This window comes from Mesoplodon bidens (genome assembly GCF_964165515.1).
Source record: "Mesoplodon bidens genome assembly, chromosome: 16".
NCBI lineage: Eukaryota > Metazoa > Chordata > Mammalia > Artiodactyla > Ziphiidae > Mesoplodon > Mesoplodon bidens.
Window position 1 is genome coordinate 1,904,427 of NC_138173.1, and position 24,559 is coordinate 1,928,985.

Consider the following 24,559-nt stretch of genomic DNA (forward strand, 5'->3'; position numbering starts at 1 on the left):
GAAATAAATAGTTAACGAACAGCGTGGTAGAAAGTTTTAAAAAGGAAAAAGCATCTACAAAAAACAGGAAGAAATTATGCAATGACTTTAATGAAATTGGAACTTTAAATTATTAGCAGGAATAATGATCCCGTCTTTGGTGAGGAAGACAGTTAGTTCTCCATGGGTTTTGTGCTTCTACATGTCTTGCCAGGACACTAAGAACCAGGCCTGGCTGTCCTCCAGCTGGGCCATTTCTCTGCGTTGTCCATGCGAGTAACCTCAGCAGTGGGGCGGGATCTCCCTCCAGGACCGAGAGGGGGCCGTGCCGGGTGGGGCCCTACACCCAGTGGCTTCAGCTGCCACAGAAGCCAGCACGTGTAAGACATCCTTCCCCCACCCCTGTGGTCCCGGGGTCTCGGGGGCTGCAACTGGGCTGCTGGCCGCATCCCGGGTGTTAGAGCCGGTGTCTCTGACCCCAGAACTCAGGTCTTCTCAGCATCCCTGGGACGGAAACTTCTAAGGAGGTGAAACAGCTGTCCCTGACTCTCCACAGGTCTTGACAGTTTCCGCGACTTTGTGTTTGGTTGATTTCCATGAAGAATTCCTCATGCAGGATTCAGGCTTGTGGCGTCTGTGGGTTCCTGGCACGGGAAACCAGCAGAGGGAGCCCCGCTGATGCCTGAGCCTCCCTGGTGGTGCCGGGCCCGCGCCTCGCACATGCAGTTGTCCCGCTGAGGGAGACGTGGGCAGGGAACACTGGCCTCATTGACTTGGGCTTCAGGGCATCAAAGGTAAGAATGTCACATTTTCCAAGGGGACCTCCCAGAAGGAGGAAGCCAGGGAACGTGCACGACCAACACAGGAGCAGCTCAGAGTGGTGTTTTATCAATAAAGGGTTGTTCTGAAGTTGATAGCACCCGACTTGTGAAAGGAGAAGTCCTGAATATAATAGAATATTTATCTTTGGAACGCCAGAGCTTTCTCTTTCCTTTGACACCCTGCATGCTGTTAAGAAATGAGGTCCTGACTTGGGAATTATCTGACATTTACTACGTCTAAGAACTTCAAAAGGGAAACACGAGCAGGTCCGTGCACTTTGCTTTGACGTCTTCTTGTCTGTACCATCACCTTTCAGCTCTTCAGGTGACGAGCGCGTCCGGAGCTGACCATCTGCCTGAGGCGAGGCCGGTTTCCTGGGAACAAGTCTCAGCATCAGTATGTGACAATCTCAGAACCTTCTGTTTGTTTCTATAATAAACCTTCGCTAGGTGGAAGCACAAAAGAAATACGTTCATTAAAATAAAGGAGAAATAGTTAACAACAGTTCAGAATTGCATTTAAAAATTGCCATATGGAGGGAAACCCAGCGGAATATTATCAGTGATAAGGATGGTGACGGTGACAATTATTTCAACAGTGTCTGTTGTCACTTGGATTTTCTTCTGAAGCCCGGGAGTCAGGTAGATTGTGCAGTGACATTACTCAGCCTCCAAAACCGGCTTTTCACTTCTATCGTGAAGCAGCAACATGACCTGGTGGCTGTAACAAAGTGGTCTCTTTGCCTGTGTGCCTTTTCATTTTATCATTAGCTTTAATTTCCCCCTTTACTTACCATGACTACCATCTTGTGTAAAAATACAGGACTCACATGGTAGAAGAATACGAGAAATAAGAAAATACAGCCGGTCCCTAGGCAGGCTCTGCTCTTGGAAGATTTGTCAGAGGAAGTGATGTCACTCAACTCTAATTTTCCCGCACACACAGTGTTATGAATAAAGGATTATTTCCCTAGAAGAGGGCCTGTGCCTAAGTTTAAAGGAATACCTTAAATTCCCTATAGACTCAAAAGCATAGAGCTTTCAGAGGCCCAGGCAGATCAGTCAAGGACGGCAGTTCACAGCTGCTTGTATATTGTTCATTGTTGTTTGACTTGTTCAGGTAGGGCTGCAGCATCCCCAGGAGAGAGGCTGGTCTTAATCCAGGAACTTTAGGAAACCCTGGGCGGGGCTGGTGGTCGAGCTACGGAGTGGGCGGTGTGACCACCAAGAAGAGTCACGAGGTGCCCTGAGCCCTGGGCTGCTCAGCGAGGGGCAGAATTAGGAGTGAGTTGTTGGAGGGTCTGGGGAGGCCGATGTTGGTTTTACAAAGACCCCCAGAGGGAGTTGGGCCGCGCAGATGTGGAGGGTCAAGGAGACAGAGAGGCCCCTCTCCTGGGTGGAGAATCCTCTGGAAAACTCCTGACTGCACGGCGAGCGTCCTGCAAACACGCTAAGTTACCACCACGTTGGTGGTGCTGTGCTGGCTCCTCCCAGTGAGATACACAGGGATGCGGGGCTGCCCTTGGGGCTCTCAGGATGCCTCCTCCTGGTGAGCCACTGTGATTTGACATGAGGTTTTTTTCTCTCCACCACTTTGCTCCAACAGTTTCTGATATTTTCCACTCCTCGTAGTTTTGTGACCCAAAAGATACGTTTCCCTGACGGTAGAAACTGTGTATCAGAAATTTGGCTTTTGTATTTTACCCCCAGCCACTTGCCATGGGACACACACACAAATGTTGTGACATTGGGAAAGTGCAGGTGAGCGCAAAGTCACACGGCCCCCTGGGGATGGGGGACCGGCCTGGAGGCAGCCACAGGACTTGCGTGGCCAGTCTGAATTCCGAATTGGGTGCTTTGAGGTCCGGGTTGGGCTAGTTCAGAGGCGTCGTGACCCCGGCCGGGGTGGGGGCGGATCTCGGAAAGCCTCCCGCCTGGGGCTCAGCCACCCCGGCTGCACGACCGTAAACCACACGAAGGGCACCACGGAGCCTTATTTATTGGCTCGTGTTTTGGGAAGAAAGGCCCAGAGCCTGGAAGTCAGCGGTGAGACGACGACCTCATGACGGCGTTTATCATTTCAGGTTGGGCTGGCTCCTCCTAACTCCCGGGGCACAGGGAGGACTGTCCATCTGGGGGAGTCTCCCCTTCCCCCTGAAGCTGGATTACCGGTGGCGCGAGGCACGCGGCTTCCCGGGGGTGCCGGAGGGGGGAATAAAGATGCACGTGACTCCCATTTCACTTTATTCTCACCCCTTCCTCTCCCTCGGAGTTGAGTGGGTTAATTTTTACGGGGCTCCGGCTGGGTCCGGCTGGCACGTGGGCCCTCCCAGTGGCCTCCACGCAGGACCCTGGGGTGAGAACCATCTCAGGACCCTGCCCCCAGCGCCTCCTTTGGGGCCAGAAATTCCCATCGTACCCAAGCCTCTGGGTTCAAGCTTTCAAGGGCTCCATTAACATGTATTATCAGTTTATTTGAGAGACGTGACATATAGAATTCTTAACATTTAGCAAAGATTAACTGAGCGCATCAGTCTGCCCTGGGAAGGTTGAGCAAAAGGGCCTGGTGAGTGTCCGTGGGGGACGCAGCTCTGCCCACGGGCGCATCCGTGTGCTGATGGACGGACACACGAGTGCTCATGTGTGAACGTGTGGGCGGGTGCCTGCGTGTGAATGCATGCATGCGTGCATATTGTGTGTACATGTGTGCATGCGTGTGTGTGCACAAGTGCATGCATGTGTGCATGGGTGTGAGTGTATGTGTGTGCCTGTGCCTGCAGGTGAGCGTGTGCGTGTGTGAGTACTCGTGTGTGCACGTGGGTGTGTACGGAGCAGTTGAGGCAGGTGGGAGTGATGGGGATGGAAGTGGTTCTAGGCTACAAAAGGCTTGAGATGTTTGATGCAAGTTAGGACTTGAGGGATTAAAAAAATCATAAATATACAGTTTTAAACAAAATCCAGAAAGTCAGAAAGTGGTGCGAGAGTAACCTTGGTGACCACCTGACCCCCCGGGCTGCACTCTAGATACGGGAGAATTCCAGGGCTCTAGACGCTCCCATGGCCTTTATTTATTTTTTCCCAGAGTGAAGGCTGGTCTTGGCTCGGGGGACATGAGCAGCCCCCGGCCGCGGGGGGAGCATTCCTCCTCCTCTGCGGCTGCGGCTTCCCTGCCTTCACAGTTCCTCTCCCTGTCTCACAGCAGCTGCATCGTTAAACTAACCCGGCGCCTGGAAAGAAGAATCAATCTACTCTGAGATTAATGATAATGCGCTTGAATTTACATAACACGTCAAGTCAGGAGGGATCCCGAGGTGCCTCGCGCACCCTGCCCCCGCGGCCCCAGGGCGGGGGTATGCCGACTTCTGTTTACTTCGGGGCCACAGCAGCGCGAGTCCAGACTCGACGGCCAAGGAGGACGAGATGCTCGACAGACTTCGGTCGTGGTTAAGCGTTCGCAGCACGCCAGCTCAGCAGCTTAGAAGATGTTCTTGTGCCTCAGTTTTGCAGATGAGGGTGGAGGCCCTGGAGTGCCACACGGGAGACCACGACCTCTCTGCAGGAAGGTCGCAGCCTGGCCTTTGTGGCCACAAAGAGCTGCTGCACAGCCCCGGGTGATGGGCGGGCAGGAGACCGCCCCCGGCTGGCCCTCCCCTGCTCCCCTGGTCAGGCACGCAGCTTTCTGCTGTTTCCCCGACTCACCATGTCCAGCTGCTCTGGGGCGGTGCATTCTGTTCTCTGCCTGGGGTTGTTTTGCCCAGAACTCACCCTCCACATGTCCCCTGGGCCACCAGCCAAATGTCAGCTCGGTAGGAGGGCCTCCCCGACACCTGACCTCAGAGCTGGGAGCGAACTGAAATTATCTGGCTGCTACTGGTACACTGTGGTCCGCCTGCCCCACTAGAGCAGACAGGAGTGAGGGCTTCTGTGCCCTCCCTGCTGTGGCCCCAGTGCCTGGAACGGGTCTGAGGCATAGTAAGTGCTGGGTGCCTCGCCTTTGCTGGAGGGACGTGTGTGAGGTGACAGGCCCTAGTCCGATGACACATTACTGGAGTAAATCGATTTTGTCTCAGAGAGGCCTGGCTTAGTTTAGGGTGTCTTGTTGTCGGGCCCTCAAAAGATGGAACCTCTCCTTTTCTTTCCCTTTGAGGAGTCGTTCTGATGTTTGCCGGGCGTGGGCAGGTGAGATAGGCCAGCCGCTCTGACGGGCTGGGGCAGCCAGCTCCCGACCCTGTTCGGAACCCCCCTCCACCCCAGACGGGGTCAGCCATGTGGCGCGGTATCCAGCCCAGAGCTCCGGACAACAGGGCGGACAGGCGGAGGACACATGCAAGCAGGTGGGCGGTGCTGTATGGGGCTGTGCAGGTGCAGGGGGTCCTGGGGCGGCTCCATGATCCCCGCTGGGAAAAGGGGAGGGGGCTCCAGGCTGGGGGACAGCAGGAGGAGACAGGAACCCAGTGGCGCTTGAGCACGCAGCGGGCAGGCTCTGGGTCCCTGCCGTCGAGAGGTGCGGAGGGGGTTCCACACCCTGGGCTGTGATCTCGTGAGCGTGGGAATCGTACGGAAGACCTCCCAGGAGCACCCAGGGCGCGCAGGAAAGAGGCCGGTGATGCGCTCTCTGCGAAGTCTTCCCTGAGTCACTGTTGAGTCGGTGCCCCAGGACACAGCGTGGAGGTGTGTGTGCTCGCGTGTGAGCGGGAACGGCTCACTCTCCGGGAAAAGCAGAGGACGGAGTCCCTCTCACCCTCAGAGCGCCTGGCGGACGACACCCTCCTGCGGTCTGCCCACGCGACCCCCTCTGGAAGAAGAGTTCATCCGCCTGCTTCCCTGGAAATGCGCTCCTGGACCCCGCGCTCTGAGATGATGCCGGCTGCGTTGACATCACGGGGAGATGCACGCCTAGCTGTTTCTCTGCCCTGGGATACCTCTTGCGGGGGGGCAAGGTCACGTGCAATGGGATGCTTCTCAACAAATAAAACCCTTCGGAGCAAAGTGAGGGTGTCCAGCTGTCCACAGGAGGGTGCGCTGGGCCAGTGAGGGGAGGTGGCCTGGAGGAGAGGTGGGAGACAGGCCCTGCTCAAGGTCACAGCGTGGGGGGCCGCCCCTCGTCTGCCTCTGTAAGCCCCGCATCTGAGCCGAAGCAGAGCCCCTCTCTCCAGCAAAGGTATTTCTTGATTACGTTGGTGAAAGGGACTCCGGCTGCGTCAGGAAAGTGCTCTTTGTAATCCAGCCGTCTCTCCTCTGGGCTCGGCTGCCTCGGGTTTTACTCTGGACGGGCAGCCCCTGCAGGCACGCCTCGTCCTCGGCCTCGTCCTGGTGCGCTGGCCGCGTAGCGGTGCGTAGGTGTTCAGTCCCTGCTGGGTGGTGAGCCTGCTTCCTGTGTTCTCAGCACTAGGACGAGGGTGGGAGTGGGCACAGCTGGCCCCCATTTGAAACACGTTGGTCTGGAGGCTGCAGGTAGCGTGTCTCTTTGACTCACTGGTCATCTCAGGGGAAGGACTGAGATGGAAAATTTTTATTGGTCCTGTCTTCAGTCAGTTTTTCCTGCTTATTTTTTGTCTCTTTTTCTCCCTTAAATAAGGATATACTCTTCATATCTTATCATGAAATAGTTTGATGTGCTCATGACTGGTAGGCATGTAACTAAGTCTCACGCAGCAGTAGTCATTCTTAGAGTGATTTGAAAGATAATCCTGGACTCAGGATGTTGGATGCTGCAGATCACGGGCACAGTGGGCGCGTGGTTACGTTTCCCAGTGACTCTCTTTCCTTCCTAAAGACCAGCAGCCCTCAAAACCGGGATCAGGGACGCGCAAGGCTCCAGAGCACCATCTATATTCAAGCACAAGCAGATCAGCTCTCAGATGCAGATGGGAGCTTTCCTGGGACATCACCCAGCTGTGTATGGATACAGGAACTTGACGGTTCACTGCATGGTTTTCACTCTGATTTTTATACGCCAAGTATCCATAAGTCACGTTAGTGAGTTGGTGGTAAAAAATGAGTTTTCTACATTTCTTGACTTTTGTATGTTTGAATTGTGACTATGTGATGAATATTCTTATCCATATGGAGAAATATCGAGAATTCTGCCTGTGGTAACTGGGCACGTGTATGCAAACTTTCTGACACACCAAGTAATAAATCTCTGTGCAAATTGAAACTGCGTGAAGCGTGCTCTAAGGCTCGGGTTGTATTTCCGCATTTTTACTCAGTGTTGTGACTCTGTCCTGGTGGGAGGTGCGCCGTCCTCAGCTCTGCCAGGTTCCTCAAGCCGTCCTCAGCTCTGCCAGGTTCCTGGCGTTGAGGCTGCACGTGGAGATGCTGGTCAGTGTGGGGAAAGGTCCCCTCTGACAAGGGCAGCGCTGGGCGGTGAGAGGAACGCAGCGCCCAGCCCCGCTGACTGTGGGGCGGATCCTGCCTCCCCGCTCCCCGATCCCACCAGCCCGCCCACCCGCCTGCTCTGAGCGGAGGCTCGCTGCCTGCGGCGAACCTATTTTGCAAACAGTACCTGGGGGAAAAGCCAGACGCGCCCAGGTCCTGCAGCGCGAGACGCAGAGCACAGGCTGCCCGCAGCCCTTTTCTTAGCGCTCGGGGGTTGCCCAGGCTGCACGTAGGCTTTCCGAAATTTCTTTCCCGCTCCTCATCCAGAAAAACGTGTGTCTGTCAGGGTGGGTACCGCCCAGGGCCGCCAGATGTCACTGCCACCAACCGGCTTCGCTCCGGGTGAGCGGGGCGCCAGGCGGGGCTGGAGCGCTTCCTGCGCGGCTTCGCGGGTGGACGCTTCGGGGACCGAGCGCCGGGGGGCGCCCCGCACCTGCCCCCGCGCGCCTCACCTGCCCGCGCGCCCCGCACCTGCCCCCGCGCCCGCCCCTCGCATTCGAGTCCCACCGCCAGTTTCCACTTTGCAGGAACGAAAGGCGGTGCGGGGGGGCGGGGTAGTCAGTGAAGGGATAAGGCTCGTTCTTCCTCCACAGTCGGAAGGCTGAAGGCGCGGTGCCCTGGGTGGGGCCGTGGGCAGGTCCAGGGGTGGGTGCAGTGAAGCAGGGGGGCCTTAGAAGCGACAGCTAGTGTCACACAGCTGCAGGAGGCACACGGCTCCCAGGGGAAGCCTTAGAAGGAATAAGGTGAGGAACGACCAATCTTTTGGAAACACCTTCCCTTGGGACAAAGGTGGCGCCTCCAGGGAAGAGCGCTGTTGCCCTGGATGGTTGCAGGGGTTGCATGGGCCAGGGTTTGAATTAATTTTTCTGATAATTGTTTACATTTCCTGACTAAATTCAATTTCTTTCTGTAGTGTCACACAAGTTTAGTATTTGCTCCTGTTGTGTATGTACAAACGCCCGCAGCTCGTACTGGAAGCGGTAGTTTGTGTGGGGGAGCGAACAGCCACTTCAGTCCAGCTGCGTTGGAAGGCTCAGAGCTGCCAGGCGGCCAGAGAGGGACGGCGGCAGTAAAGCAGCAGCTCTGCATTTCCGTCCACGCGCTTGGTACCGAGGGGGACGCTCGCCGTGTTTGGGACCAAGGGTGGCGACTTCCTGTCTGTGATCTCCGGACCGCGAGGAAAGCCCGTCAGCCTGCTGGAGTGGCTCTTTCCCTTGGGAGCAAGCCTTTTGCTGAGGAGGAAGGAGACCCTTTTCTCCTGCCTGCCCCGCTGGGAGAGCAGGCCCCTGGCTCACGAGGCTTCTTTCTCCCATGAGCACAGGTGGAACGATTCCTTTTTTCCCGGTTCTGCTTGAAGGAGTTAGTTAGTCGGATGACAGGATTCAGAGGTTTTACCCACGGTCGGTGCCTGAGCTGTGGCTAAGATGGTCTAAGTGGGCGGAGAGGATGCCACAGGGAGAGGCGCCCTGGCCCGGAACGAGGCTGTGGAGTAGCTCGCTGGACGGGGAACAGCAACAGCGGGGCTCAGGGATTAGTAAGCGCGGGGCGCTGACCACAGCCAGATGATGCTTGAGGCTGGGGACACAGCAGTGCCCAAAGCAGACCGAGTCGCGGGCCTCCGTGGACTGCGTCTTCTGTGGGAAGAGACACACGAGCCACGTAGGCGATGATAATGAGACACATCAGGGAGAGATGAAGCGGGAAGGGGCGGGAGTGTGGATGCTCCGGTCAGGGACAGTGTCCCCGTGGGACTTGAGGGAGTCGGCCCTGGAGGTGGCCTTGGGACCGCGCGGCCCAGGCGCCGAGGCAGGAGCCCGCTGGTATCCCCGGGGGACCGCAGGAGGCCGAGATGGGGAGGCCGCCCAGATGGCTGCAAGCTCGCCGTGGTGCAGGCTCACTGGCTGTCACCCTGCTGAGACGGGCTCCGCAAAGGGCTGTGATGCTCTGGCTTTGGCTTTAAAACGTTAAAGTCATGGTGAGAACAGTCAAGGAGACAAAGGCCAAGGACGCTGGCAAGGAGGCTGTGGCAATGGCCCAGGTGTGAGATGGTCAAACCGGGAGGTGGTGCTGATAAGTGGTCGCTCTCCGGACGTATTTGGGCTGAATGTGGGCCGGGCCGGCCAGGACCAGCTCGAGAGGGTGGGTGGTGAGAAATTCAGGAGCTCTGGCCCCAGAGGTTAAGCATCAGGGCTTGAATTCGTCCCGGGTGGGAGTATTTACGCCACGGAAAAGAGCAAACCTACAAATCCAGGCGCTTTCCTCTCGGAGGGTGGGGCTCTTGGTCCGTCGTGGCGTGAGAGGGCAGGTGGCCGCCCAGGACCGCAGTCACCAGAGGGGTGAGGCCGAAGAGCCCACGGGTGCGGGGCTCAGATGATGCAGGTAGCTCGTCACGGGATAACCGCCCTTCCGTTCAGGTTGATGCCATCCTTTCTTGTCCAGGATTAAGAGCCAGCCCCGGTGCTGGGCCCACTTGCCCTCTCCTTGACGCGCCAGCGAGAGCCGGACCGTAGTTCTCCCAGCAGGGCAGCCGGTGCAGCCGGCCCACGGGGGCATCTCTACCAACGCCCCCTCCGCGCACATTCTCACTCGCCTCTCGCCCTCCTCCATCCGACCCCGTCCTCCCGAGGGCACCAGTGCATCTAACGCTCCGCTCCCCGGCATTGCGGAGAATACCGCCCCGTGCCCCGCACAGCCCAGAGGGAGCGGTTTTGGCGCTGTCTGTGATTTGACTCGGACGCATCTGGTTTTCTCGGTTCACCCTCTTTGTCACCGTGACGCCAAGGTTAAGTTCTCGTCAGGCTGTACGGGCGGGCAGGCTTCAGCGTCCAGGACAGCCCCGCTGCCCGGTCTCACGGGCAGGGCTGCAGCAACTCGGCGCGCGCAGCCTCCCTGTGGAGCTGACAGAAACACACTGGAAGTTCTACAAGAGCCGACTTTTCTGTGAAGTGTCCAGAACTTTCACCTGCTAGGCGGTCTGGCGCCATCCATGGGGCCTTTGCAGCCCGAGCAGGAGCTCAGAGGTGCAGATCTGCAGGGAGGCGGCCAGGCCAGGAGCCGTGGGGTCCAGGCGCTGACCCCGTCTGGCCTTGACTCACTCGTGGACAGAAAAACCGTCTGAGGATTTTGTGGGGATCGGGTACTGTGGGCCCGTGAGCTGCCCTTCCGGGGAGCCCTGGCTGCTGGTCCTCCTCCCTCGAGGAGTGTTTGAGGAGGTGTGGGCGCACTCTTGATTTTCCTGATGCTGGGAGAGTGTTACTGCCAGTAGGGGGTGGGCCGGGGTGGGGACACGGGGCCCTGCCCGCTGCTCCTTCAGCAGGAGCCCAGGCCCCCGCGGAGGGCACGGGAGTGGGACCCTGTGCACCGGCGCGGCGACAACTCTGCAGCGAGGGATGAGGACTGAAGGGTCCTGGCGCCTCCCCTGGTCTCTCGGGGGGAGGGGGCCTGTGCTTGGATCTCTGGGTGGTCATGGTCGGGCGGCTTAACCCCTCGGGCCTCCATGACGGCTGCACAGCCAAGAGGTCGACACACGCTCCCGAGGCCCAGCCTGTTGGGGCTTCTGAGTGGATGCAGGACGGAGGGCCAAGAATCCTCTTGGTGGGGCGGGAGGTGGGGCAGCTGCGGGTTCTTGCGGAGCCGACTCCAGGGACTCTCGAGGGAGCCGGGGGCCGGGCGGCTGTGCCCTCGGTCGGGGGGACTGGCCCTCCGTGGGGTGGACGGCAGCCCCAGCACTTGCGGGCAGGGATTCCAGCTCGTCTGAGTGGACACTTGGGCCCCGAGAGGAAATCTGCTCGAGCGTCTCGGGGGCCTGGGCTCTGCCGTGACCTCCGATGGTTCACAGGAGCGCTGAGCACGCTGAGCCCCGGCCGTCTCTGAGCTGCCCTGGGAGCCCTTCTGCCTGGCGTGCAACCGGGGTGATGGTTTGCTCTGTGTCAGCGTGACTGGGCCCCGGGGCCCCAGGTACCCGGTCAAACCCTGTTCTGAGTGTTCCTGGGGGGGTGTGTGTTTGGAGAGGTTAACATTTGAATCCTTTGAGTAAGCAGATGGCTCTTCCCGAGGGTGGACCTCGTCAATCAGTAGAAAGAATAGAACAGAGGGCCGGCCTCCCCCGAGCAAGAGAAAATTCTCCTGCCTGGTGGCCTTTGGGTGTGGGGGGGTCTTCCCTTCCTTGTTCCCCATTGGTTTCGGCCTGTGGACTTGCACTGGGACATCAGCTGCCTGCTCTGCAGGTTTGGGACTCGCCAGCGACTGTAGTCACATGAGCCAATTGCTTATAATTAATCTCTCTCGTTGTTAATATATATTAGTACCAGCATCGACATCGATACACGTATCGATACGTAGAGCAGATGTAGGTGCAGACAGCCTCCTGGCTCGGTCTCCTCGAATTCCCTGACGGATACAGTGTTCCGCTATCTCGCACGCGGGGGCCCCGTAGGGGGTGGGAGGCCGATGTGTGAAGTCCGTGGGGCCCTCAGCCCGGAATGGCAGAAGCTGTTTTCAGGGCTTCACAGAGGGAGTGAGCTGCCAGCTGAATAGAGTAACCGCCCCGGCGGTGCCGTGCGCGGTCCACAGGGCCAAGTCCCCCTCCTCCCCGCGACAGGGGCGCGATGAAGGCCACACCCCTCGGGTCGCCTTCCCTTGCTCGACAGAGAGGTCCTGGGTGGGGGGCACGCAGGTTCATCTGTGTGTGCAGGCTCGGGGCTTTTGAAAGAAAGATTCTGGAAAAATATTTTGTGTTATTGCCACTATCATTACTGGGTTTAATTCCTCCTGTATTTAAAGAAAAGAGGGCATAGGATTCAATGATGTACATGTTTTTGGCAAAAGCACTTAAAACTTCCCCCTTAAATTGAAACTAGCTTTCAGACTTCTCAGGTCAGAATATAATTACTCTGGACAAAACCCCACTTGCTCTGCCTGACCCACCACCTCTTGAGTTAAGCCCGGCGAATCTGGAGGTCGATGCAGCTGCAGGAAAGGTCACCTGGAGCCGCTGGCCCCTTGCACTTATGCAGAACCTGTCATGCAGCCGGTAGCGAAGCTGCCTGCAGCCCGCGCACACGTAGATCCCCCCACCCCAGTCAACGGCAGCGTCTCTCAGGCACCGCGTGACCAGAACACCACCCCACAGTCTCCTGGTTGAGAGAGGACAGGGAAGACTGTTTTCTCCATTTCGAACAGCCATCAATTCTCTGATTCTCTGACACCAGCTGGGCCAACAACTCAGTTCTGATGCCAATTCCTGTAGCGCGAGCAGACCCCACGGGTAGGGGCTCAGTCCCACCAGAGCCCCCAGTGCAGACACAGGTTCAAAGGTGGCGCCCAGGCCCCCTCACTTCTGCCTGGACGACTTCAGATTTGGTGTTTCTGGCCACACTTGCCTCCTGAAATTGCCCAGGGCCTCACCAGAGTCACCTCATTAGCATACATTTAGCTTTGCTCCAAAGGGCCTTGTTATGAATAACGAAAGACGCTCCCATCACTCAGGAAATTCCAAGGGTTTTCAGAGCTCTGTGCCAGGAGCCTGGCAGGAGACCAGATGTGTGTTTCCTATTATACACCCAAACGAAGGCCGTTTCCCTTGCCCAGCACTGGTCACGACAGAATGAGGCCAGAGCCCTGGGGTGAGCAGGTCACTGCTCAGGGGAGGGGCTCTGGGGGGCCGTAAATGGCTTCCTCACGTTTTCTCGTCCCGCAGAACGTAAGCTCTGTATCTGCACTGACCAATAAGATTTCTGTGAAGATGAAGTGTTCCTGTACGGCAGCCACTGACCACGTGTGGTCACTGAGCACTGGACGTGTGGCTGGTGCACTACGATGTTATTATTTATTAGGATGACCGATTTATTTAATTCCAATCAGTTCAAGCCCCTGTAGCTCGTGGATGTGTTATAAAGCTCTACACACAGACCCTCTGGAAATGACCAGAGACCTCACGGGGAGGGGACGTCTCCCCTGGGTCAGGACCAGCTCCTTGCCCCTCATCTCTTACCTCCCTCCCTGGAACTGTAACCCAAAGTGAAGAGATGCTGGCATCCCTGGGCGTGCTAAGTGTTGGACCCATCCATCCACCCATCCATTTATCCATCCATCCATTTATCCATCCATCCATTTATCCACCCATCCATTTATCCACCCATCCATTTATCCATCCATCCATTTATCCATCCACCCATTTATCCACCCATCCATTTATCCATCCATCCATTTATCCACCCATCCATTTATCCACCTATCCATTTATCCATCCATTCATTTATCCATCCATCCATTTATCCATCCATCCATCCATCCACCCATCCATCCACCTTTGATATATGGATGGGTAAATGGATGGATGGATAAATGGATCCATCTTTCTTTTTTTTTTTTTTTTAATAAATTTATTTATTTTATTTATTTATTTTTGGCTGTGTTGGGTCTTCGTTGCTGTGCACGGGCCTTCTCCAGTTGTGGGTCGCAGGCTCCAGAGCACAGGCTCAGGAGCTGTGGCGCGCGGGCCCAGCCGCTCCACGGCATGTGGGATCCCCCCCGACCAGGGCTCGAACCCGTGTCCCCTGCACCGGCAGGCAGACTCCCAACCACTGCGCCACCAGGGAAGTCCCGGATCCATCTTTCAAATATTTCTTGAGCATATTCAACACTTGGTCACATTCATCACTTTTCCAGGTACGTGAAGCTTTTTATTTAGAGTCACCAGCAATTCTTGGTATAGATACAGAATCAGATTTTGTATGAGAGCAGAGTTAATTACTAACATTATGTGTACAAGTTCTCCTCCCCAAAGAGATGCCAATGGAGAGGGTGAGTCCAAGTGGGTGGAGGTAGGCGAGAAACAGGGTGAAGTGATGACTCCAAGTGTTAAATGTGTGAAGGGCCCTCCCTGAGCGAGGTGGCGGCTGCCTCCAGCGTGGAGTCCTGTACCTGCAGCCTGAGTAATGAGGTTCTCCCTCCACAGAGGAATGGGTGACTCTTGCCAAAGAGAGTGTGTCGGTGACGGAGGGCAGATTTAAGGAGCCGAGTTGCTTCCCCCAAGTGGAAGCGTGGGTTAGAAGTGGCCGAGCAGGGGCCCTGGCGTGGAGTTCAGGAGGTGGACTGAGATGGAAACCTCAGAGCAGTGAACACGGAGACAGAAGAAGCCGTCAGACAGAGTTGGGCCACAGCACCAAGTGAGGCGACAGGCAGCCCTGGCCGGGGTCCCCTCCCGTCGGAGGTGTTTCTCCAGGGAGGAGCGGCTCAGAGGTCAGAAGGAGGCGGGCCAGGTCTGGGAGGGCTGGGGGAGCATTGCCCAGGGACTGTATGGAGTAGGCACTTGCTGTGAGCCTGAGCCGGCTCCCCCCTGCCTGGCCGGGAACGGGGCCTTGTGGGGCGGGAACAGCTCTTCCCAGGAGGAGAGAAGCCGGATGCAAGTGTAGCTGCACATTTTGTTCTGTGTGGTGGCCGGCGCTGGCCCAGGTCTAAATGCGTCGCGAGAAGGTGCTGGGTCAGGGCCCTTTGTGGGCGTCTTACTCTGTTCCTGCTGCTGCAACAAGTTAGCGCAGACGGGGGTCTTGTAGACAGCAGAAACTTATCGCTCGCAGCCTGGAGGCTGGACGTCCACGGATAGATATTACATCTAATGTACTAAATACATACCAGAGATATTTGTAAGTATATATAAAAATATATAACATTTGGAATGGAATACATATATATCTCCAAGCAAAATGCACTTCTCTCTGTATAAGAAAAAGAGTTGGGTGTACGGGTGACTCTGCAACTCTGCACGTTGCCTGGAAAGGGTTTGTCTGGAGTGGAATTCATGGATCCTTACATTTGCATAAATTTTTTTGGTCTGACTTTTTCTAAACCTTTACAAGTTTACATAAGTATTTTGATCTAACTACCTTGAAGTCCCACTGTCATCAGAATGCCTGCAGTCCCAGCTCCCCACCCCAGGCCCCGAGTAACTCCCCTCAGGCTGGGGAGCCCTCCTGTCCCTCCACCGCGTGCAGGCAGAGCTGGGGTGCGGAAGTGGGGGCAGGACGCATCAGGCCTCGGGGCTGCGACCCCAGCAAGAGGGCTGGGCTTCAGTGCCCAGATCTGGACGGATGGCAAGGGCAGGGGCGGGGAGCCTGTGCGCGAGAGGTTGGGGTTTGGACCCACAGGCAGGTGGCGGCAGGTGTGCAGCTGAGCTCCCGGCTGGTGCTGGGCCCCAGCTCCTGGGAACAGATGGCCACAGGGAGTGGTCTCCGGGGGAGGAGGGGTCTGCAAGGGCAGAGGCTCAGTCTTTCCTGGGGGCCAGGTTCTCAGCCTCTGATTCCTGACTTTCACAATCATGCTTCTTTTCTCACACGAAGGCTTTTCAAGTTGATTTCCATCCAAGAGGGAATGAAGGCAATTAATGGTAATTTAGCAAAATGTTTAACTTCGCGAGTGGGAGTGGGGTTTTCACGCTGGGGCTCCTGCTGGTTTCGGGGGTGGACTTCTGCCTGTCTGCACACACGCGCTTCACGCGCTTCTGGCCAGCCCACAGGTGCCTGCAGGACGAAACTTGTGCCTCGTTGATATTAACTGGGGGAGAATGCCTGGCTCCTCAAGGAATGTTTACTTGGGGGTCGGCTTGACTCTTTTTCCAGCAAACGGGGAAATGGGGGATGTGGGATGGCCCAGGCAGCTGAGGTCGGGGGCTCCTGAGGCTGCGGTCCAGGCCCTCTGCCAGCACAGGGTGGGGCTGCATCTCGCTCCCAGGGAACCCAGGCCAGCGCTTTGTCAGCACCTGGTGGGGAAGAGCCATTGATTCGGCTCTGCCTTTGTGGGTGGCCTGTCCCACAGGGTCCTGTCCCATCCACGGCCAAAGCCGATGTGAGTAAAACACGCCAGCGCGGCTGTAGGAGAGGAGGCCAGGCGGCCTCTGGGGTCCCCGCCACAGCGTGGGACCACGGCTTCCCGGGGTGGAGGTGGCCCCCTTCCCCGGCATGGGGGCCTTGCCCTGGGCCTGGCCTGGACCTGCGCTTCTGGGAAGGGCCCTGTGAGGCCTGAGCATTGACCGGCAGGGGAGCATGAGGGCCAGGAGCCCCTTCCCCCGACATGCTCGCTGTGGCTGGAAATTCCTCTGGGGAAGAATCCTTTCCAAGGAGCCCCGTTTGGAGCCCTCAGGCTTCCTCTGGTAACTGATGAGACATTGGTTACCGGATCTGCCCCTCAGGGTTTGGAGTGTTCATGAAAAGGTTTTATTCTCAACCTTAAAATTCTAAAACAGTCGCTAATTTTGTTTCAGGAAGCTTATGACTTTGAAGGATGAAGAGTCTTTTCTAAGAGACGTGTGTCTGTGTGATCTGAGCACGTTGTGATCTTTCTGGACCTGAGATCACACTTCTGTAAGGAAGGAACCGTCCCAGATCCCTGCTTAGGTAAACCGGGCCCGGATGTTGTGAACGCGTCTGCAGTTAGAGAGACGGAGCACGTGACACTGCAGGAGAGAGGCTGACGGAGGGCCGCACAGAGTATAAACGGCGGGGGTCAGGTGCTCTGAGAGCTTCGCTGACGAGGGTCGGGAGCCTGGAAAGATGAGCAGCAAAGAAAACAAACAGAAAAAGCTCTGCTCTGGCTGGGCAGGATTCACGCCTCCCCTCTGCGCTCGGTCTGTGTGGCCTCAGGGCAGGGCTGCACCTCTCTGATCCTGACGCCCAGGGCTGGCGGCTCAGGGTTGTCAGGGGGCTCAGAGCAGTTATGAGGGTGTTGGGCTCACGGAAGGGGCCCCTACTTTTGCTAACGAGGTTTTCACCAGCCACATCCTGGTTCGCAGCAGTTTGGGTGACCCTTCCCTTAATGCAGGCTCAGTCCCGGCTCCGGATCCGGAAGCGGATCCTGGAAGACAGTGGAGGGCAGTCTGGCTCGCAGGTCAGGGGGGACCACGGCCATGGTCCTCAGTCCCAGGAGAAGCCCATGACTGCACAACACTGTGAGAAACAAACAACCTGCTTCTTTTCTATTGGCTCTGAAGTCTGTGTGGATTTCGACAAAAGCACTAAATTTGAAAAAAAAAAAGAGGCACATTATATATTTTCAGGGTTTCAATGATTTACACATTTTTTTTAAAGGATTTAAGAAAGGTTCTGTTTTAAGGTGACCTTGGTTGGCTTCATCGTCTCAAATGTTTCTGGTCTGAACGCAGCTTGAAAAACACAGCATAGTCTGTAAAACCTTCGGTGCCTGTCAGTCACCCCCCACCAACCTGGCCCGGAGCCCAGGACCCTGCATCGCCCTCCCCTTGGCCTCCACAGCCGGCCTGGAGCCGCTGAGGTCAGAGCCTCTCGCAGGTGGCCTTGCCATCCTCGCAGGCCCCTGAGTCTCCCCGGGGGCAGGGCCTCAGGGCAGGGGTAAAGCTACCTACGATTTCTTCCTTCTGCCCTCTAGACCTCTGCCGCTACTCTGTGGGTTCATACTTTGCAAACGTACAAAATAATTTAATCATCACATACTGCTTATTTTAACAGAAGTATTTGAAGTTGCCTAGGTTACAGCTCACATACGACAGGACCATTAAAACAAGGGTAAAGAAGAAGCCAGAGGATGGGAAGGAGGCCATCGCCATAATCGGAGACACTTGCTGCTCTAAAGCCTTAACTCAACTTTGAAACCGCTGGCAACCTGGGTAGATAGAGAGAGAGAAAAAGTAAATAAAACACTGTGAGTCACGTGCTTTCCAACATATCATGAATAAATACAAGGAGACCAGTTTGAATCTTGACTTGCGTCCTCTCAGCTCTGAGAGCAATATGCCACATGTGTCTCTATATAGAGCATGTTGATCACGTCCTGTGTGAGTCTTCATGGAGATGATACAAGTGTTTCAGGGACTTTATTCTTCATATATCACTCTCTTACATTTTCCTTTGTCCCATTGAGAAGAGATGAGTGTGACCCTGGGGCCACCTGATGCGTGAGCACAGCCCTGGTCCCCACCCGCCGATCTGCCCGGCACTGTCTGCTCCATTGCTTCACTGAGCAGGGTCTGCGATCGTCCCAACCTCTGATGGAGCTCCTCTGCCGTGTGGGATGCACCCTGTGTTGCAGCAGATGATCCCCAGAAGTGCAGCCCATCAGCCACACCTGCACCGTGGGACCCACGAGTCCCGGCGCCCCCAACCTCGTGGTGCCAGCCCCAGGCAGGGGTGAGGCCGGGGGGTGTCTGTCTGGGCGGGGCGGCAGGAGATCTGTTTGACGAGGGCACAGCCTGGCCCATCCACGGTGCGACCACCAAGAGGGCTGACTTTCTCAAAAAGCTGTGATTTATGAGAATTCAGATTTTAGTGGTGAACTCTGCTCTTGTGGATCCAGGGATAGTGGGCTCACTTATTTTTTTTTTTTTTCATATGACAAAACCCGTTCTCTACTTTGAAGGGATCCAGCCACCTGGTCCAAGGGAGCCGGTGAGCTGTTTAGAATAATTAAAAACACTCTGCGTGGTGTGAGCTGCCTGACCCCCTGGCTGTCTGCCTGTCCCCAGCGCCCCTTTTCTGACCAGGCCCGCATGAGGACAGCGGCTCACTAAGCCCACGCGGACTTGCCTGCCCTCTGGGTTCCCTGGGTGGGTGGCTCACAAAGTCAGCTCTGTGCTCTGGAAACACCGCCGCTTCACTGAGGGGCTGAGGGGCTCCCTAAGGCAGCTGCTGGCCACGCACCAGGCCTGCCAGGGAGGAGGGATGGGAGGCCGCGTGTGCAAGGCCCTGACCTTGAACCTCGGGTTTGGTCGGCTGTGACTGACCACTGTGGTTCATGCCCGACACGGGCCTCCTGACATGCCCTCCGGAAATGGGACCCTGCTTCTGGGGATGCCGCAGGGAGTGTGTGGGACTGGATGCTTCGGTGAAGACAGCACCAGCCACAGGAAGGCTGACCTCCACAACCCCCAGGGTCTGCCTGATGGCCAGGCCACCTCTAAAGCCAGCTGTCCCCTGAGACACGTGGGGTCTGCCGTGGGCGAGCGGCCTGCTCCCAGGGTCTCTCCATGTGTCTGGAGCTGCTGCACCTTTGCAGAGGAAAGCCATCCTCTATACCATCCCTGGCCAGCCCTTTCGATAAAACTTTTACTGGGGTAAATATTTTAGGTTTTTCGAGCCAAGAGACAACTTTGAGGATATTATATAACTGCTTATATAAGATGAGAGAAACAAATGTCTACGATTTTTTTTATTGACAAAATTCAAAATATAATCGTTGTGTACAATATTTTATAAGAAGGTCTGCTAACGAGAAGAACAGAGTTCTTTTGTGGGAGGATAACATTTCACTTGATGAGCTCACGGTCGGGGTTCTCTGTCACCAAAATCGATGGCAAGTGTCCATCTATTTATGCAGACCTGGGATGAGATTTCACATATTTGGCCTTTGAAAACGTCTTTTCACACAGTCACTGCCAAATATTGATATTAATCCATGAGCACATGACTTTAATTGAACATATTCATTACTTGGAATGCATTTATTGAATTCAATTAAGTTCTTCTCTTGATTATGCTTTTATATTGCAGATTTATCACTTCCTATTGAAGTTGAGCGGAAGGCTCTCAGTTGCATAGTTTAATAGGTTTTTTAAAAAAATTAATTAATCAATTAATTAATTAATTAATTTTGGCTGCGTTGGGTCTTTGTTGCTGCACGCAGGCTTTCTCTACTTGTGGCGAGCGAGGGCTACTCTTCGTTGCAGTGCGCAGGCTTCTCTGCGGTGGCCTCTCTTGTTGCAGAGCAGGGGCTCTAAGCACATGGGCTCCAGTAGCTGTGGCACATGGGCTCAGCATTTGTGGCACACGGTCCCTAGAGCACAGGCTCAGTAGTTGTGGCACACATGGCTAGTTGCTCGCAGCACCGCAGCATGTGGGATCTTCCCGGACCAGGGCTCGAACCCGTGTCCCCTGCATTGGCAGGCGGGTTCTTAACCACTGAGCCAACAAAGAAGCCCTAATAGGTTTTTTAAAAGAAAATTATTTAATGAATATTTTCAAACGTCACACAAAAATAAAGAAAATAATATAACAAACCATATTTATCTAGATTCTAAAATGATCAAAACTTTGCCATGTTTCCTTCACTTATCATTTCCTTTCTTTTTCCTTTTCCTTTTCTTTTTAAAACATTTGGGAGCAAATCCGAAGCATCATGTCATTTTAATTCCTATGTATTTCAGTATTCATCTATAAAAAATATGGCCCTTGTGTGGCTATTCTTTTAAACCAGGAATAACAGAAATACTTTAAATTAGAAAACATTATTTTCCTCTCTTGATATCAGTAATGTGGAGATTAAAGCAAGATCACAGTAGTTAAGAAATGAATGAAGCTATATTTCCCTTGCATATCTGAGTGTATAAAGAATCAGTCCCGTTACCTTTATATGTCTTTTTAAAAATATTTTTTTATTTTGAAATAATTATAGATTCACAGGAAGTTGCATGGAAATGTAGAGATATTTCCCGCACCCTTGATCCAGCCTCCTCCGATGCTATCTTTATGCATAAATACAGTACAACGTCAAACCCAGGAAGTCGTTGTGGGAACCATCTGTGAAGCTTATTCAGATTTCATTTGTTACATACACACTTGCGTGTGGGTATGTGTGTTTGAATCTGTGCAATTTGATCATGTGTGTAGCTTTGTGTAACCACCACCACAATCAAGATATCATCTTGTGTCATCACTGCAAGGCTCTCTTGTGCTATCCCATGATAGGCACAGCTACATGTCCATTTCTATCTCTAATCCTTAGCGACCACCATTCTCCCTCTCTGTAATTATTTCACAAATTTTATATAAATGGGTTCATGCAATATGTATTTTTTTGAGACTGGCTTTTTTTACTCAGCATAATGTCTTTGAGGTTCATTCTAACTGAGTGGATTAATGGTTTGTTCTCTTTATTGTGGATCAGTATCCCACAGTATTGATGTACTGCAGTTCATTGAACCACTCATCCATTGAAGGATATTTGGATAGTGTTGAGTTTTGGACTACTATGAATAAAGCTGCGATGATTATTCACGTGCAAGTTTCTGTGTGAAAATAAATTTTCATTGTTCTTGGATACATGCCCAAGAATGTGCTTTGGGTCATGTGGTAATTTCACTTTTAGGTTCAAAAGGAACTGCCAACGTGTTTTCCAGAGTGGCCATACCATTTTACATTCCCACCAACAATGCATCAGTGACCCAGGTTCTCTGTATCTTTGCCAGCATTTGATGTTCACACCATTTTTATTGAGTCTTCTGAGAAGTATGTAGTGATATCTCATGTTTTTACTTTGCATTTCTCTAGTGGCTAATGGTGATGAAAAACTTTTCATGGGCCTATTCACCATCTGTATGACCTCTTCGGTGAAATGTTTCTTCATGTCTATTGAAGAAAACATTCCTATTGGAAATGTCTAATTTTCTAATTGGATATTTCATTTTATTTAAGTTGAGGCTTGAGAGTTCTTTAGATAATTTAGGTACCAGTCCTTTGTTGATGATATGTTTTGTAAATATTTTCTCCCTTCTGTAGCTTGTCTTTTCATCCTTTTAACAGAATCTTCTGCAGAGCAAAGGTTTGAAATTTTGATGAGGTCTATTTTATCAATTATGATTCCTTTTACACATGACACTGTTGGGGTTAAGGGTAAGACAACTTTGCCTAGCATAAGGTCCTCCAAAATTTCCCCTAGAAGTTTTATAGTCCTATATTTTATATTTAAGTCCATGATCCATTCTAAGTTGACTTTTGTGTAAGGTGTTATGTTTTTGCCTATAGATGTCTAAATATTCCAGCAATATTTGTTGAAAAGGCTTTCCTGGGACTTCCCTGGTGGTTCAGTGGTTAAGAATCTGCCTGCCAATGCAGGGGACATAGGTTTGATCCCTGGTCCGGGAAGATCCCACATGTCACAAAGCAATTAAGGCCGTGCACCACAACTACTGAGCCTGCGCTCTAGAGCCTGTGCTCCACAACAAGAGAAGCCACCGCAATGAGAAACCCATGCACCGCAACGAAGAGTAGCCCCCACTCGCCACAACTAGGGAAAGCCTGCGCACAGCAACAAAGACCCAACGCAGTCAATAAATAAATAAATAAAATTAATGAAAAAAAAAGAAAAGAAAAATTAAAAAAAAAAGGCTTTCCTTCCCTTGTTGAATTGTTTTTGCTCCTTTGCCAAGCATCAACTAGGAGTATTAGTGTGAATTTATTTCTGTGTTCTCTATTCTGTCTCACTGATGTATGTGTCTGTCCCTCGGCCAACAGCACACTGTCTTGATTGCTGTGGCTGTAGAGTGGTCCCTAACATGGGGAAGAGTGATTCCTCTTACTTTATTCTACTTTTTGAAAATGAATTTGGCTCTTCTAGAACCAATCCTTGTTTGAATAATTTTGTCTATCTCTAAAACAAACCTTTCTGAGATTTTGTCGAAATTGCATTAAACCTGTATATAAATTTAGGAAAATTGACAACTTCTCTATGTTGAGTCCTTTAGTCTATGAACACAATATGTCTATTCAAGTATTTATGACTTTTTAAATTTCTTTCATCATTGCTTTGCAATTTTCATCATAACCCTATTCATGTTTTGTTGGATTTGTAGCTACATGTTTAATTTTCTTTGAAGATATTATAATTGGCAGTGTTTTTAAATTTTTGATTTTAATTTGTTTGTTTTCAGTAGATAAAGGTGAAACTGATTTTTGTGTGCTGACTTTGTATCCTGAAAGCTTATCAAAACTCACTTATTAGTTCTATGAGTTCTCTTGGTAGATTCCTTAGGATATTTACATAGGCAGTCATGTCATCTGCAAATAGACACAGTTTTATTTCTTCCTTTCCAATCTGTACATCTTCTATTTCTTTGTCTTGCCTTTTTGCATTGGCTGGAATGTGCAAAACTATGTTAAATGAGTGCTGAGATGAGGCATCCTGCATTGCTTCTGATCTTAGAGGGAAAGTGCTCAGTTTTTCAATAAGTATGATGTTAGTTGTAATATTCTACAGCTCTATCAGTTTCTGAGAGTGTGTGTTGTGGTCCCCAACTATAATTAGTTTATTTTTTTCTTTCAGCTCTATTAGTTGAAGCTCTGGTGTTTCATGTATACAGGTTTAGAATTTCTATATATTCTTGAAGGATTGATGTAATGTTCCTCTTTTTACCCTAGTAATTTTCTTTGCTATGAAATCTACTTTATCTGTTATTAATGTAAGCTTTCCTATTTCTTAAAAATTCATGTTGTATCATATGTCTTTTCCTATTTTTTTTACATCTTTATTGGAGTAGAATTGCTTTACAATGGTGTGTTTCTGCTTTATAACAAAGTGAATCAGCTATACATATACATATATGCCCGTATCTCTTCCATCTCCTATCCTTTTAATTTAAACATACCTATGTTGTTATGTTTCAAGAGAGTGTGTTGTACTCATTTATTTGGGTCATGTTTCTTTTTTTTTTAATCCAACATGTCAACCTGTGTGCTTTTCTTGGTGTATTTAGATGATTTACATTTAAAGTAACTATTGGGACTTCCCTGGTAGCACAGTGGTGAAGACTCTGCACTCCCAATGCAGGGGGCCTATGTTCAATCACTGGTCAGGGAACTAGATCGCACATGCATGCCGCAACTAAGAGTTTGCATGCTGAGCCCGCCTGCCACAACTAAGGAGTCCTTGAGCCACAACTGAAGGACCTACGAGCTGCAACTAAGGAGCCCACCTGCCACAACAAAGGCCCGGCACAGCCAAAAAAAAAAATTATTAATATGGAAGGGCTTAGGTCTGCTCTTTATTATTTCTTTCCTGTTTATTCTCTCTGTTTCTCACTTCTTTTGAGTTATTGCTTTCCTATGTCTAATTTTAACATTTTTTAGAATTCCGTGTTGACCTCTTTATAACATTTTTTTATTTATAACATTTTTGAGCATATAACTATGTACAGTGTTATTTCTTTTCTTTTCTTTTTTTTTTAAAAAGCATGCTTATTGCCAGAAGAGAGACATTTTATTTTTGATTCTCTGATTATTTATTTACTTATTTATTCTTGGCTGCATTGGGTCTTAGTTGCGGCATGTGGGATCTTTCATTGCAGCATGCGAGCTTCTCTCTAGTTGCGGTGTGCAGGCTTAGTTGCTCCGTGGCATGTGGCATCTTGGTTCACTGACCAGCGATCGAACCCGCGTCCCCTGCATTGGAAGGCTGGTTCTTAACTACTGGACCACCAGGGAAGTCCCTAGAGTGTTATTTCTGATTGTTCTATGTATTATCGTATACTCATGTGACATCACTGCTTTCTTGTATTGACATTTTATCACTTTGAATGAAGCATAGACCTTACTTCAGTTAAGGTCCCTTTTCTTTCTCCAGTTTTAAAATATATTTGGCTT

General features: G+C 52.3%; 1 long non-coding RNA gene across 3 annotated transcripts; it reads left to right on the plus strand.

Annotated features, from left to right (window-relative positions):
- Positions 1–7,798: 7,798 nt before the first annotated feature.
- Positions 7,799–21,527, plus strand: LOC308604795. 3 transcript variants are annotated; one of them, XR_014013552.1, is made up of 4 exons: positions 7,801–7,924; positions 8,095–15,567; positions 16,441–16,540; positions 17,660–21,527. It is a non-coding gene; the product is annotated as an uncharacterized lncRNA (long non-coding RNA). The 3 variants fall into 3 exon arrangements; XR_014013551.1 differs by having other exon boundaries at positions 7,799–7,924; positions 8,095–16,540; XR_014013553.1 differs by lacking the exon at positions 16,441–16,540 and having other exon boundaries at positions 7,802–7,924.
- The last annotated feature ends 3,032 nt before the right edge of the window (positions 21,528–24,559 follow it).